General features: G+C 38.1%; 1 protein-coding gene across 3 annotated transcripts in view; it reads left to right on the forward strand.

Annotated features, from left to right (window-relative positions):
- LOC145660877 (glutamine--fructose-6-phosphate aminotransferase [isomerizing] 2-like) overlaps positions 1 to 16,677 on the forward strand; it is a 364,008-nt gene that overhangs the window by 271,442 nt on the left and 75,889 nt on the right. The window lies entirely within an intron of this gene.

Below are 16,677 nucleotides of genomic sequence, written 5' to 3' on the forward strand. Positions count from 1 at the left end.
TAGAATACATTTGAGGGGTATGCGTATGGCAACACGAAATTACCCAAATAGGATATATATATATATATATATATATATATATATAGATATAGATATATAGATATAGATATATAGATAGATATACATATATGTATATGTATGTATATGTATGTATGTATATATAAACTTCAAGTTTATATTTTGATCTGGATACATTGAGTGGTATGGTTTTTAAGCAAGTATATATATGCATTGGCAAGAACAGACGCAGACATATTCAACAAAGTTTTTTTTATGACAAGTAAGCGCCATGGAATGTGTAAATCCGTTGAAATCTCGACTTTCTACATTTTATGTATTGCTACAATGGCGGCTTTCTGAAAAATATTAGATGTGATATGGAGTATTTACGCAACTCCCCCAAAGTGCAGAGTGTGTGCGCGTTTGCGTGTATGTGTGTGGTTGTTGTTGTGGTTGTGTTTGTTTATCAACCATGAGAGGATTTATGACTTACCTTTATCAAATACGAGAACTACTGAAAACTTCTAGCCCAACCCAAAAGGAGTGTAGGTAGATATCTGCATTGACAAATACTAATTTCCATATTAATAACAATATTCTTATTGTGTTTTTAAGGCTCCTGAAGTCATCATGTGAGCCCAACCAGCGAATTTCACGAACATCGAGACCAGAGCTGTTACCAAATTCTTATTCCATCAAGGAAAGTCACCGAGGCAAATTCATGAGAAAATCAATCAATCACTATGGGACTCTTCTCCGTCATATGCAATGATGAAGAAATGGGTGGCACAGTTTGAACATGGCGATTTTTTACCCAGGAAGACCAAAAACAGTGACTGTCCCCGAAATCGTGGATTAAATTCATCACGTTATTCTTGAAAATCGCAGAATCTCAGCAAAACGTGCAGTAGAGATTGTGGGCATTTCTCGGAAACGCATCTCTAGCATATTTTAATGACTTGAACATGTGGAAGCTCTCGACAAAATGGGTTGTCAATAATCTGTCAGCAGATCACAAGTGAGAGGATCAAGCAGAGTCGTCTCCCGTTTTTACCGCAATACTGACTAATTTCCGTCACGAATAGTAACCATAGATGAAAATGATTATAATGCCACAATTCTGAAACGAAACAATAGTCAATAGAGTGGCTGTCAGAGGGAGTCAAGAAGTTAGACAGAAATGCGCTGGTAGAGTGTTTGCAACGTTGTTCTGGGATAAAAATGGTGTCGTACTCGTGGACTGCCTGGCCAAGGTCAGACATTTTGTGCCGAGGATGTGCCGTCAGTTTGTAGCTCAAATACTCTGTAAAACACTCATAAAATGAACGTAACAATTGGGGATGAAACTGATGCACAACACGGTACTTAACTGCAAAATTATGGTTGAATTTAAATAAAATTCAAATCTTTCAATTTTGAGAATGATTAGTTGTGGGAAACGTGAGAGAAAGAGAAAGGATTATATCAGCGTTTCCCAACCTTTTTCACCTTGCGGCACACTACGGGTGTAACTTGAATTCTCGCGGCACACTCATAGATATTATTATTTGTAAATATAAAATACCGTGGTATTTTTTTTCTGTGATTACTGATCTCCTTCTCACAGAGAAGAAAACTCGATTACTCGTTTTCCCCTGTGGTAAATCATTATAATTATTTTTCATTCTAATTCAAAAATAGAAAACAATTCCAATGAAATATTGGACTCAGGTTTTTAAAACTAAGTTTTCTTTTTCGAAAACTGTATCCAACCTTTCACTAAGAAGAAAGATCACTAAATAACGAACGAACAAACAAATCTCTTTTAGTTTTAAAACACAAATGTAGGAATTTGTATGCATGTTTGCTTTGTCGAAAGGATTGAATGATATTTTAAAATTTCAAGTTACGAAATAGTCTGCATCAATAAAGAAGCAATAATAGTCGTACCAATGATAACAAATACTTTTTTCAACATTAAAAATGTACAGAAAAGTAACATAGTATGAAACTTAAAATTGTAGATTCATAGTAGAGGTTCATAGTAATGTGAAATACAAATATACATTTTTACTTTGTCTTGCAATTTGATTCCTATAGAATTAATAATTTGTTTCTATTTTCTCGCGGCCCATTCACGGCACACCGGTTGGGAAACGCTGGATTATATTATAAAATGAAGGAAGAACACTAGTCTGATATTCCAATGAGACTGGCGTCGTCCTGGTCATCTGGAATAATAATTGACTTTCTCTGGAGGAACCTGGAAGCGCTATTATCAGTCAACAACTGGATCTAAATCCTGTTGAACTGCTAGGGACGTCGAATTCTCTCTTTACGATGCGTCTTCTGCGATGTTTTAATGCATCTCCATTCCAGTAGTCAGATGTTAAGCTCAAATGAATCTGTGGCGATGAACCAACAGAATGGTATTCCTGAGACATGGAGTTAGTCGTTCTCCAATGGTGCGATGTGCTTCACACGACGACCCTGCACCTTCCCAAACCTTGTGGGGCATACCCCTTGTCGATGTATCCTCCGTGGTTTTGCTTAATCAGAAAACGATGAATCTTCATTCAATCCACTAGGAAGTGTCAGAAAGCGGAAGGGAACGCGGAAAAGCAAAAAGCAAACTAGTCGTGTTTATTGACAAATTCAGAAACGACAAGTAACAAATACATGCTTATTCAAGCTGTCTAGAAATGTACGGAATAAAAGTTTTTGTTCCGTTGAAATATAAGAGTTCATGATTCTGTTGTGAATAAACGTAATTTAACAAAATAATTGAATTTAGCGAATTAAGTTAAGAGTTTACCCAATTTTCTCATAATCACTTCATTGTTACTTCATACCCCCTCTTCGTAACTGGAAATACACGAAAATTTTAATTTTCCGTAGTACAAAACATAAAAAGAAAAAATTGAAGAAATTCAAGCAAAAAAAAGTTCGTAGAAGATAGAGTTCTTAATATGATATACTGTTTGTTTTGAATGAGGTTTCTATTTCAATATGCTGAGTGTGTATTTTAAGGTCAGTCCTTAGTCGGTTACTGGGTATCCTTGAACACGAGGCGGAACATTTGTGACGGCGTCTCTGCGAAGATGGAAAGGAAAAAGAAAAACATTAGTGTTTGCTTAATATCGTTGTGAGTGACACGTGCTTTAAAGTCTTAGTGTAGATTTGTGTTAGTGCTCGTTTTAGGATAGTTCGGGAAAGGTGGGAATAATAATAAAATTAATTATTGCTAATGCATATAATTATAAATGTTGATATAGATTATGATAAAAATAAAAATAATAATTTAATCAGTACACGAGATACGTCAGTACTACATGCTCGTAAAGAAAAACATCCAGCCCACTCTCACTCATTCATTAATCCCGAACCACCTGAGAACTCGCCTACAGTAACTAAAGTCTCTTCCGTCGAGTTACTTAAAGCGATAAAATCCTTCCCCTCTGATTCGGCATTCGGTATGGATAATCTCCGTCCTTCAATCTTAAAAGATCTACTTCTAAATCAAGACTTCATTTCAAGGGAACGCTTAATGACATCAATCTGTGAATTTATTCACTTAATTATATCTGGGAAAGTGCCTACCATTTTACGACTTTTTTTTTTTTTTTTTTTTAGCCTCACTTATAGCACTGAAGAAGAAAAGCGGTGGAATTCGATAGAGCTGTTGGCAATGTTTGGAGACGCGTATCAGCAAAAATTATCTGCTTCCGGATAAGAGATTCATTAATTACTATATTATCACCACACCAACTAGGGGTCTGTATACCATTCGGAGCAGAATCAACTATACATGCTGCCAGTATGTACTACTCATCTCCCCATACTGAAGTGAAAGCATTTTTAAAAATTGACTTCCTCAACGCCTTTAATGAACTTAACCGCGACTCAATGTTACAATCTATCGGCGTCGGGATGTGGCGCCCCCATCGACCAGTTCTTCGGAACTGCAATCAGCCACTGGTCCTCCAGGTTGGGGGTTCTGGCGGGCCGATCACCCGGCATTTAAAACCTGCGATCGAGCGTCGGAAACATAAAAGCCTCGGATATGGACTGCTCTCTTTAGAAGACAACCTTGCTATGGACTGGTTTTGCTTTTGGATTTGCTTAGATGACGCTGGACCCGGGGCCGTGGGACGGAGGAGTGAAGCGCATGCGCACCCAGCAGGACCGGAAGGAGTGATGCCCTGAAAGGGAATGCTGGGAGTCTGCGGTTCGGGAATCTCCAATGAACCATTGGTTCCCCCCTTACACGGTGGGACGTGGGTCCTCTCAAAAGTACTCATCAGTCGGCGGTGCAAGTGGCTCTGCCTCCTTGTCATTTTCACTTGGTGTCACAGCTTAGCTTGCTGACAAGGGTCATGCAGGTAGGACCTGCTAGCCTCGTTGGCCGCTTCGAACCACGACGGGAAAGCTGAGAGGATTTTGGGCTTTCTTTAACTATGGCTTTGCATCAACCAACCACCCAGGATAGAGAGAGAGAGAGGAAAAGCTTGGTCTTCCACCAAGATATTTAACCATCAAAGACAAATCAAATGACACAGTTGGAGCCTTAAGTAAATTGTCACCATTTATAGTACATTGTCAGGTACATCATATTGCCACAGGAACGTTTCCTCTTGGACATATTCGCAAATTACGCAATGGGAATACTTGTTCAAACGACCTCAGATAAACAATCTCAATTACTTTTAGCTAGTACACAGTTAGGACCTGTTCCTATTCTGATTAAGCCTCATCGACAATTAAATACCAGCAAAGGAGTTATCACCTGCTTCCATTTGAGAGAGTTACCAGAGGCGGAAATATGTGCTGAATTTAAGGATAGCCATGTGACTGACGTCCATCGAATAACCACGAAGAAAAATGGTACGGTACAGCCCACGGATTCCTACATCCTTACTTTCGCCCTACCTGACCTTCCGACGCATTTGAACGTTGCTTACCACCGTTTGAAGGTCCGGCCGTACATACCATTACCATTACGGTGCTTTAACTGCCAACATTTTGGCCACTCAGTCCCTTCTTGTCATGACTCTGCCATCTGTGGCAATTGTAGTTCTGCAGCTCATGGTCAGGCCCCATGTGCGGCTCCATCGAAGTGCGCTAATTGTAAAGGTGGCCACCCAGCTTGGTCACGTGACTGTCCTACTTTTATGACTGAGAAGATCCGTGAACTGATGGTAATAGAGAAGATCTCCGCAACTGAGGCTAAACGAAGGCTACAGCCGAAGGTTACCTTCGGCACTAGTTTCTCTTCCCTTCTGAAGACCAGCAGATCACAAGGTACTCAGACAGTAGATTCCGCTACCCAGACGGAAGTTGAGGTTTCCAGTGTGCCAGTCTCTTCCAAGGCGTCCCGTAGGAAGCACAGATCATCTTCCGCTTCGCAGCCTAAGCCTCAATTGACAGATCCTTCGCCTTCACGAATCGTTACACCAATTTCTGCATCTCAGCCTCCTGCCGCTTCGGCTGCTGGCTCTACCTCGTCTGCCCCTAATCAGTCCATAGCCCAGTTTTTGAAACAGCCAGCCTCCTACTAAACCCCTCACTAAGAAGGAAAGAAAAAAACAGCTCCAGGCTCAAGCTTCTAAGGATACCTCTACCTCCTCCACAGCTTCTTCTACCAAGCCACCTAAGAAATCTTCACGCACCCAGTCTTCTAGCTCACCTGGGGCGAAGAAACAGAAGCATACGTCACGCAGTCCACCTAGTGATGACGAGCCTCTTATGGATGATATGGTGGAGGAGGACATCGATAATTTTACCCTTGTGGAAGTCCGTGCAAAAGGCAAGCGCAGTACCTCGCTTCTTGTTCTCGACGCTTGTTGAACTTGTCTCTTCTTCAATGGAATTTAAATGGCTATTCCACTCACTATGAAGAATTTTAGCAATTATTGACATTGTTTCATCGTACTATATTCTGTCTTCAGAAAACGCATTTTACCTCTACTAGTAACTCAGTTCTCTCTGGTTATACTGTATATCGTCATGATCAGCTTACTGCAGGTCGTGCAGCAGATGGTGTAGCAATCGGAGTCTCTGATGCCTATCACTCTGCTCTCATACATGTGAACAGTGCTTTCCAGCTTATAGCTGTTCGTGTTTTCTTACGCCAACCTGTTACTTTTTGTTGTGTCTACATTACGCGTCATGACGCCTTTACTGCTGTCGATCTTGAACAGATTGCCCGACAGCTTCCATCCCCATTTCTGTTTGTGGGTGACTTTCACTCCTACCATGCACTGTGGGGCTCTCCTCGTACTGAGCCGCGAGGTCAAGAGATTGCCACCTTTCTTGACAACACAAACTCATTGCTCCTCAATGATGGCAGTCCCACACATTTTACTACTGCTACTGGTACCTATTCTCATTTGGACCTCTGGGGGGCGCGGTGGCTCAGTGGTAGAGCGTTCACCTCTGGTGCTTGGGGTCCCGGGTTCGATCCCAGCCTCCGCCAAGTGAACTTTGTGGTGGACAAACACCGTGCTCGTGGGTTTTCTCGGGGTTCTCCCGTTTCCTCCCACTTTCTTCATTCCACCATTTCACTCATCTCTCATAATCACCGTCTCCTTTAGCCTAACCGGCATAACCGTGGGACGTAAAACTCAAAGATTTCATTTTTTTTTTTTCATTTGGACCTCTCCATTTGCAGTCCTCAACTTGGTGCCCACCTTACTTGGCGCGTGCATGACGATCTCTGTGGCAGTGACCACTTTCCTATTATTGTCAGTGGCCTTCCGCTCATCCATTTGCTCCGTTAACTGCCTATAATCTACGTCAAGCAGACTGGGATCATTTTCCCGCCACTTTTCATTTCACTTTAGAACCTCGTTTTACTGTTGGTCATTGTGAGGCCTTTCAGCAGAGTATCCTGGCAGCTGCACACGACTCTATTCCTATCTATGCTGGTTCCCGGTGTAAACGCACCGTTCCCTGGTGGTCTGAGGAGATTCGTGCCGCTATTCTGGCCCGACGTCGAGCACTACGTACTTTTCATCGTGCTTCTACAGCTTATAATTTGGCTCAATTTCGTCGTCTTCGTGCTTGTGCCCGCTATCTGATTAAGCAAGCTAAGCGTCATAGCTGGCGCACTTATGTTTCTTCTCTTACTGCTGGCAGCTCCATGACAGCGGTCTGGTCGCAGATTCGTCGTCTCCAGGGCCATGTTTCCTCCGTTGCAGTTCCATCCCTTCTTATCGATGGTGTAATGGTCACTGGTCAGGACAGAATTGCTACTGAATTAGGACGTCATTTTGCGGATGTATCCAGTTCTACTCACTACTCAGCTGGATTCCTCACTTATAAACAACGCACCGAACGTACGCCACTTCAGTTCCTCTCTGCAACCGCTGAAGCTTATAATCTGCCTTTTACTGCTGCTGAACTTGCTGCTGTTTTGGATTCTACGAAGGACACGGCACCTGGCCCGGATGGCATCTGTTATGCTATGCTCAGGCACCTTCCTGACGATGGCAAGCACCATCTTCTTGACCTGTACAATCGCATCTGGCTTGAAGACTCCTTCCCCGCTGCCTGGCGTGAAATATACATTATTTCTATTTTGAAGTCTGCTAAACCTGCCACGTCCAGTGGAAGATACCGCCCGATCTCCTTGACTAGCTGTCTGTGTAAACTTTTGGAGAAGGTGATCAGTACCCATTTAGTCTGGTTTCTTGAACAAAATGGCCTCATTTCCAATCTTCAATGTGGCTTTCGGCGCTTCCGTTCCACTACTTATCATTTGGAGCATCTTAAAAGTGCTATTCAGGATGCATTTCATCATCAAGAACATCTGATAGCCATCTTTGACCGGCCTACGACACCGCTTGGCGATATGGCATTTTGCGGCAACTCCATCTCTGGGACTTACGTGGCCACTTGGCTCTCTTCATCCAGAACTTTCTCCAACAACGTTCTTTTAGAGTCAAGCTTGGAGCTACGGGTTCTGCTTCGTTTCCACAAGAGAATGGCGTTCCACAGGATAGTGTGTTGAGTGTCACATTGTGATGTCGCAGCTCTCCCCTTCTGTTCATGGACTGCTTTATGTGGATGACTTTACTATCTACTGTCGCTCACGTGATCTCCGTACAGTTACTCGCCAGTTGCAGTTAGCGCTCAACCGCCTTTACCAATGGTCTACCACTACTGGTTTCAGCTTTTCTCTCACCAAAACACACTGCGTACATTTTTGTCGCCTTCGTCATGTGCCTATGATCCTGAGCTGTTCCTTGGCTGTTCTCGATTGTCCTATGTGGATCATGGTCGTTTTCTGGGCTTGAAATTTGACCGAAGACTTACCTGGGCTGTTCACGTTCGAGACCTGAAGTACCGCTGTCTCCGCTCCACGAACTTACTACGTTTGGTGTCCCATCTTTCGTGGGGTGCTGACCGTGTGGTGATGTTGCGTCTATATCGTAGCCTCATCCGCTCCCAATTGGATTACGGCTGTGTTGCATATGGTTCTGCTCGACCTTCCGTCCTACGTCATCTGGATTCTATCCATCATCTTGGCCTTCGTTTGGCGCTGGGAGCTTTCCGAACCAGCCCTATTCCTAGTCTCTATGTCGAGGCTCATGAACCACCTCTTTCCCACCGTCGGGACTGCCTGCTCCTGCTCTATTACATTCATATCCGTGCCGTACCTGACCATCCTTCGGCCTTTGCCCTTGAGGCTGGTGCTCGGTATGACAGATATCAAGCACGACCTACTGCTACTCGGCGTTTTGCCATTCGTGCTATAGACCTTGGAGCTTCTCTTAGACTCGATGTCCCTGCCATCTATCCATTGGACCTCCTGCCTATTCCTCCATGGACAGTTCTTCCACCCGTTGTCAGCTTTCATCTAACACAATTTACGAAGTCTGTCACCAGTAGTCAACAATTTTGTCAGGAGTTCTTCTCTTTTCTGGATGCGTACCGTACCTACGCTGTCACGATGGTTCGAAGTATGACGATTCCGTTGGCTGTGCCTTCGTCACGGATGATCATACCGCTGGCTTGAAGCTCCATCCTGCTTCCACTGTGTTCACTGCTGAATTGGTTCTATTCTGGAGACCCTGCATTATATTCGTCGACGCCATCTTCGACAGGTTCTTGTCTGCTCTGACTCCAGCAGCGCTTTATGTAGTCTTACCGACGTGTCAACTGCGCACCCTATCGTTCAGCAAATTCTACTCTCCTGCCATTCCTTACGTCTTGCAGGTTGTGACGTCCAATTTTGTTGGGTGCCTGGCCATGCTGGTATTCCAGGTAATGAGCATGCTGACCGTGTTGCCAGAGAAGCTGCCCTTACAGGATCTGCCTATTCGGCACCGCTCCCTGAGTCTGATATTCGTCCTGTGATCGATCGTCTTCTCCTTCACCGCTGGCAGACACACTGGGATGAGCATCTTCAGAATAAATTATACGCTGTGAAGCCGCGACTTGGTGTTTGGACCACGAGTTCTCGTCCCTCAAGACTGAAAGAACAAAGATTGGCACGCCTACGTATCGGGCACAGTCATCTGACCCATGGATACCTATTACGTCGGCAGAACCCGCCTTCCTGTTCGACTTGTGGTGCATCCCTGAGCATCCGCCACCTTCTCGTGGAATGTGTTCCTCTTGCTCCTGAGCGAGGTCGCCTTGGATTACCAGCCGATATGGCAACCTTGCTTGGAGATGATGAATCCATGATCCAGAAAGTGTTCACTTATTTGCAGAATCTGCATGTTCTAAATGCTCTGTGAGTGCATTTCTCACGTTTCTTTTAATTAATTTATTTCCGATTTTATCTAATATTTCTTAGCTTTCATGCTGATTTTATGCTTGTCATAGCATTTCCTTGATTTTATTCTATTACTGCACTGTTATATTCAATACTAATTATGGGCTGCCCCACGTGTGTTCACCTATTGCCGAGCTGCCCCGGCAGAGAAGATTAACATGTCATTGTGTACTCTCCAGTCCTAGTATTTGTACAAACACCGTGTGCGTGGGTTTTCTCGGGGTTCTCCCGTTTCCTCCCACTTTCTTCATTCCACCATTTACATTCATTACTCATCATCACCGTCTCCTTTAGCCTAACCGGCATAACCGTGGGACGTAAAACTCAAAGATTTCATTTCATTTTTTTTCTAGTATTTGTGTATTGAGTTTGCACATTTTCTAAATGCTATGACATTTTACCCATCAATGCCCTGACACTTTAGCATGCTCCAGATACCTCTTTTATTTTATCATGTCTGCGCTACTATATATTTTTCTTCTTGGATACTTTTATTTTGTTGCTGTCAAAAAAGGGTGCAAAAGACCCCGTTGTCGACGCGCCCACCCAAACCATTTCAATCAATCAATCAACCATGGCTACCTGTTACGTCGGCAGAATCCGCCTTCCTGCACCCATTGTGGTGCATTCCTGACCATCCGCCACCTTTTTGTGGAATGTGTTCCTCTTGCTCCTGAGCGAGCCCGCCTTGGCTTACCAGCAGATATGTCTACCTTGCTTGGAGGCGATGTCCAGATGATCCAGCAAGTTTTCACCTACTTGCACCTTCTGCACGTCTTGACTGATTTGTGAGTGCATTTCTCACATTTCTTTTAATTAATTAATTTCTGATTTTATCTACTGTTTCTGTGTTTTCATGGTGGTTTTATGCTTGTCATAGCATTTCCTTGCTTTTATCTTCTTTACTGCACTGTCATATTCATTACTAATTTTGGGCTGCCCACGTGTGTGCACCTATTGCCGAGCTGCCCCGGCAGAGAAGATTAACATGTCGTTGTGTACTAACCCGTCCTTGTGTTTGTGTATCGAGTTTGTACATTTCTTCAATGCTATGACATTTTAATTCATAAATGAGCAAACACCTTTTATGACTTCGCTTTTAACCCCTTCGCTTTTAGTTGTCGTAACCATTTGGTTACACATTTTTTGATTTTGACTGTTAGTAGATAGATAATGGGGTTTCTGCAGACAAATTCATTATTAGCCCATTTAATCTATATGTCACCCTATCATCTCTAATAACTTCTAATCTACTCCCTAATAATTTGCAGCGCACTCCCTATCCCAAATAACTTCTATCACATCTCAAATAACTTCTATCTTACTCATAATAACTTCTAATGCATTCTATCACTAAATTTAGTAAAAAAAAAATCACTAAATTTGGTTACAAAAAATCATTAAATCTAGTTACAAAAACAAAAAAATCACTAAATCTAGTTATAAAAATCACTAAATTTAGTAAAATAAAATTACAAAACACTTTTATGATTTTACCATAAAAGTTAACTAAATTCTACATAATTACATAATACTTACAAATTAGTATATTGATTGTTACAAGTTCGGATACTGATAATGGAATCGTCTGCTAACCTCGTTCTCAATAGGAAACAATGACTTCTTAAACTCTGTCCACTGATCATAATTCAAGCTGAATAGACAGCCGTTAATATCAAAAACTACTTGAACTTCGGTCTGCACATTTTTCACAATTACATTGAAGTTATTAGTAAGTATAAATTTCTTTTGAGGATCCATTCTATTCACTCCATTTTTTACTTCTAACAACATATTTTTGATCATTTTTATTATTTTTTGGATTCACAAAACCGATCATCATTTGAAATTTACATACAGAACTCAACAGTTGGATAGTTATCTTTTAAACCAGTATATTTGATTTTTATTCCATCTTTAACGATCTCATCAATCATTTTATCTGTTAAGTGTTTTGTAAATCTAGGTGGAAGAAATACCTTAAACTCTTCACATTCAACTAAAATGCTCTTTCCAAACTTAGTTTTAATCTTTTCCATTTTCACAATCTTACATTCTGTATTTAATTCTAATTCTCTTAATCCAATAACCTGTTTTTGTTCAAGACTTCCAAGTTTATTTAAAAGTTCAATGTGACTCGCCATCGTATTTATTATATTAAAACTTTTTAAAAATCAGTTTCTAATAGCCTCGAATTTCATTAAGTATGTCATTGATTCTGTTAACAATATCTCTTACATTTTCATCTGTTAATTCACCATTCATGAGCTTAATTACATTAAGCTCATCTTTAAACAGCCGAATTCGATTCACCATATTTTTATAATATTCTTTCTTTGAAGCTATATTAAACCGTGTTGATAGGCCAGTGATAACAGCAGAAGCCGAAGCAAATGCAGTTGTAATAATTGAATACACTGTAACAGGAATAAATACATTGATGAACCCTGTAGAAGCTGATAATAGAATTGATAACGTAATAAGAGTAATATAAACACATTTTATTCTCTTAAACTTCCTTTTGTTTTTCATTAATAACTTCTCAAGATTTAATATAGTATTTTCAATTAACACAATTAAATTCTCACGTGGAATGTTATCTGGAATAGTCATTTTATTAAATAAGTTTTTATGATATTATCATAAAAACACTTACAAACTAAACTAATCTAATAAACATATAATTGGTTTATATCTTCTCAATTATTTTTTCTTTGTCAACATCATACTCTAAATTTTTCTTACCAATCATAACAACATAGCAAATTGTTTTATCTGGTACATCGCTTTCAAAATTAACAGTCAGTTTCAAATTAGTTCTATCACTTACAGTTACTGATTTATGCTTGCTTGTGTTAATTACGAACATCGGCCTATTTTCTAAAAATTCCTTAGGATAATAAAACATCTCAGTATTTCCAATTGTAGCTCGCTTATATACCGTATACATTTCATAAACTTTCAAATACTTATGTTTTGCAAAATCTAAGTTTAAAGATTCTAATGGGAAAGATTCATTTCTAGAATTACGAAAATGGATATTCTGAACTTTACAATGATCAAAATAGCTTGAATCTCTTTCTTGATTATCATTTCTATCAGTTTGGAAAAAGGCAATCACAAAATTAGGCATATCAAATTCACTTGAGTTAAATTGTGTAGTTAAATCGAATTCTAAATACTTCCCACTAACAGTCTTCTGCAAACATTGATACGTGTTGAATGAAATAGGAATTTTACCTTCTTTTAACATATTTGATCTTAACAAGGTGGCATAGTTAGGTTCATAATTAACAATAGGCATTCTTAACTCCATATTTGTAATCTTAATTTTACCTGGATGTGGTTGATCATTCTCATATGTTCCATCCTGCTTTTTTGTTTTCCAAATAGCAAATGCATTATCATCAGAACCACTTCTTTTAAATGTATATTTCAAACCTCCTTTCCACATAATATCTTTAAAATCTGAACAAAATCCTGGCAAAAGTCTTAGCAAAAACACTATTTCTTCATCTGTTCTTGCCCACGTAATTCCTTCCCATCCACATTCATCATAGTGATTTGCCTCTGGTTTTGAAATCGTACATGTGTTTACAGCTGTTGAAGTTAAACCAGGATAATCTATAATATCTAATATCTGTCCATGCTTACTAACTTGAATTTGAGAAAACAAATGTGGGAAGAAATTATTAATAAGTCTAATATTTTGACCAGTAGTATATTCTCCATCAGCATCTCTACCTCTAATTTCAAAAGTTACATACATATCAGCATAATAAGGATGTATGAAGCCATCACCCACGTCAATATCAAATTCAATAGACCTGTTCGGCTTATTTAAATTCTCGATTGTTTTTTGATTAGGTTTAAAGGATTGTAATTCATATGATTCTGTCTTATCCATATTTATTATAAAAAAATATTTATAATCGTTTTATGAATTAAACCCATAAATTAAACCCATAAAACTTAAATATAACTTCTCCAAATATCCTTATTCCTATTCACCTGACTAATAATTTCTGAAAAACTATACTCATCTGTAAACATTTTAACACTGTAATGCATAAATGTCCACAAATTACCTCGTTAAAATGTTGTATACGGCTGCTATTGTACTCTATATTATGACCAAGATATTTTACGAGTGTTTTTGGTGGATTACCTCCAAATGAATCAAACACATACTTTCTATTTCCTTTTTTCCAATAACAAATCCAATGCGTTCCTATATTTTTAGACGTATCAAATTTAACAATACCACACTCATTCTTCCTTGGTTGTTTAGGCAATTCATCACTCATAAATACACCTCTAAAGTTTCTTATCTTAAGTTTTTTAACAAGTTGTATTAGATCTAAATTACTTGAAGGTTTAATTTCTTTTTCTTTACTGTTTTGGAGTTTACGTTTTTTGAAAGCTTACCACCTTGTTTTTCTTCCATTGCTAAGTTATGTCGCTTTTGTTCTTCTAATTCCATTTTATTCTTTTTTGCATCATCTACAGTCTTAGCAATAGCAGCCGCACCTCCAGCAACAGAACCTAGAGCACCTATTAAAGCTAAAATCGTTGGAATAGTAAATATAAAACCACCATAATGAACTTTATTATCATTTGCCTTCATTTCTTTGTTTATTTTCTTAAGTTGTGGTATAGAAAGAGATAGAGACATACATTATCCTTTACTTAGTTTTGCTTCCTTTTGTTTGAGTTGTTTGTTAGTTAAAATGTGATCTATATTTAATTGTTTAAGTTCCTGATTAGGAATCGTAAATGTGAAACCTTTTAACTGCATATTTATTATATAATTAAAAGCTTTTTTATGAAAAATTTCCATAAAAAGTACATATAAACCTAAATCTAAAAAATACTTATAAACCTAATCTTACTTTCATTACTTATAAACCTAAACCAAATCTTACTTTTGTATTCATCACTAAAGCAGTTCCAAGAGCAGGTAGTTTTTCAGTTATTAAATTAGCATCTTTAGCAAAAACTCTTTCCCAAGCTTTATTTTCTAATTCCTTATCTGCAATGTGTCTTGATTCTGTATCTTTATTATCCCTGTAGTATATATCATGTTCTTTACAAGCCTCATCTAATTTGTTAATACCTTCATCACCTCTTTCTAATCTTTCTTGAAGTTTTGTACCCGGACCGCAAAATCTAAATCCTGGAATATGCAACTCAAATGGAAGTTTATTAATCAAATCATTTACTAATCCTTTTCCATACTTTTCACTATTCCAAAATTTTGGTGGCAGCGTATTCAATATCTTAATCAAATAACCTATACCTTTTGGATCATTAGGAATAAATTGTGCAAGTTTAGAATTAATCATATCCATAATACCTACTTTCTCATTATAAAAGTTATCATTTCCAGATTTTTCTTCCCCATCAATAACAATCAAACGATCAATCAGTTTTCTCACATCATCCATCCATATGTATTCTTTTGATAATTCGTTATATACCTTTATTCCTTCTCCAAATTTTGGTGTCTTTTTTGAAGGTGTTGTTGGTTTTATATATTCATCCCAAATAGGTTTGATAATTTCTTTATATTTTTTACCTTTACTAGATTTTTGTTTTCTTGTACTTGGATCATTATTATGAAATGCAACACTAGAATCAATTACTATTTGTTTATATTTTTCTAGATCATCATCATTATAATTTGTTGGATTATGTTTTGTCAATAATTCCCATAAACCTTCTGTTCCTGTATAATGTCGATTATTAATACCTAAATCATCACCATGAATTTTAACTTCCGCATTTCCTATCATATGTATAATTTTCCCATCTTCATCATATGGTTGTATTCCAAAACTTTTATCATCTCTAGTTGCATAATATCTTGAGGCAATATTACCAAAATGAGTTGTTGCTAAAGATTCTATTCCTTCTACTTTATATTTAATTTGTTTTTTCATGTGTTTTATTTCTTCTGTTATAGGCGTATCACTTTCATTTATAGAACTATCATACATAGGCGGTGTTTCTAATAAGCTTGAATCCACTCTAGCACTTTTATACGCAACTGGAACTAACTCTTGAATTAGATTTTTATTTTCTTCTGCTACTTTTGATATTTCTTGCCCTAAATCTTTAATTGCATCAATAACAGGCTGATCTTGTTCTTTAAATTTTTCATACTTACTTCGATTACTTTGTTTAATTTCCTTAAATCTTTTAATAAGTTCTTCTTTTAACTTAATATACTTCTTAGCTTTATTAACATCCATTTATTATATAAAGAAAAAAATAAAAACATAACATAACATAACATAACATAACATAACATAATTTATACGTTCACCTGCATTCATATACGTTTAGTTTACACTTTTAGAAATTCTTTAATTTTATTTCTATATTTACCATTATCCACCTTCCTAGTCATATCTATTGTTAAGGAACCATGTTCTTTACTCCAACACTTGCTACATAATAATTGTAATTTTTCAAACGACATATCAGATGCAACAAATTCATCATATATATGTTTTAAATTTACATTGTCCTGTCTAAATATACAAAGAAAGTTTAAGTTGTCCCTAATTAATTGTTTTGGTACTTTAGAATATGTTTGTCCAAGATAGAAACAGTTCAAACCCTTATGACGCCCTCGAGTAAAATATTCTCTAACGTGATTTTGTTCTTCTAATATGAAATCATCAAATACTACCACAGAATAGTCCTCACATTCATCTAATGGAATAATCTCTTCATTGTTTCCTTTTATTATTGCTATTGTGTCTTTAATATTACGTTCTATATCTCGAAAAAGTTGTATTAAGTGTTGGTATTTAGGTTGATTTAAACTTTTAGAATAGATATAAACATTTGCATATTTTAACCATTTAGGTGCTAACAAAAAATTATCAATCATTAACGTCGTTTTA

Source organism: Thermobia domestica, chromosome 1, assembly GCF_964235325.1.
Source record: "Thermobia domestica chromosome 1, izTheDome1.hap1.1, whole genome shotgun sequence".
NCBI classification, from domain to species: Eukaryota; Metazoa; Arthropoda; class Insecta; order Zygentoma; family Lepismatidae; genus Thermobia; species Thermobia domestica.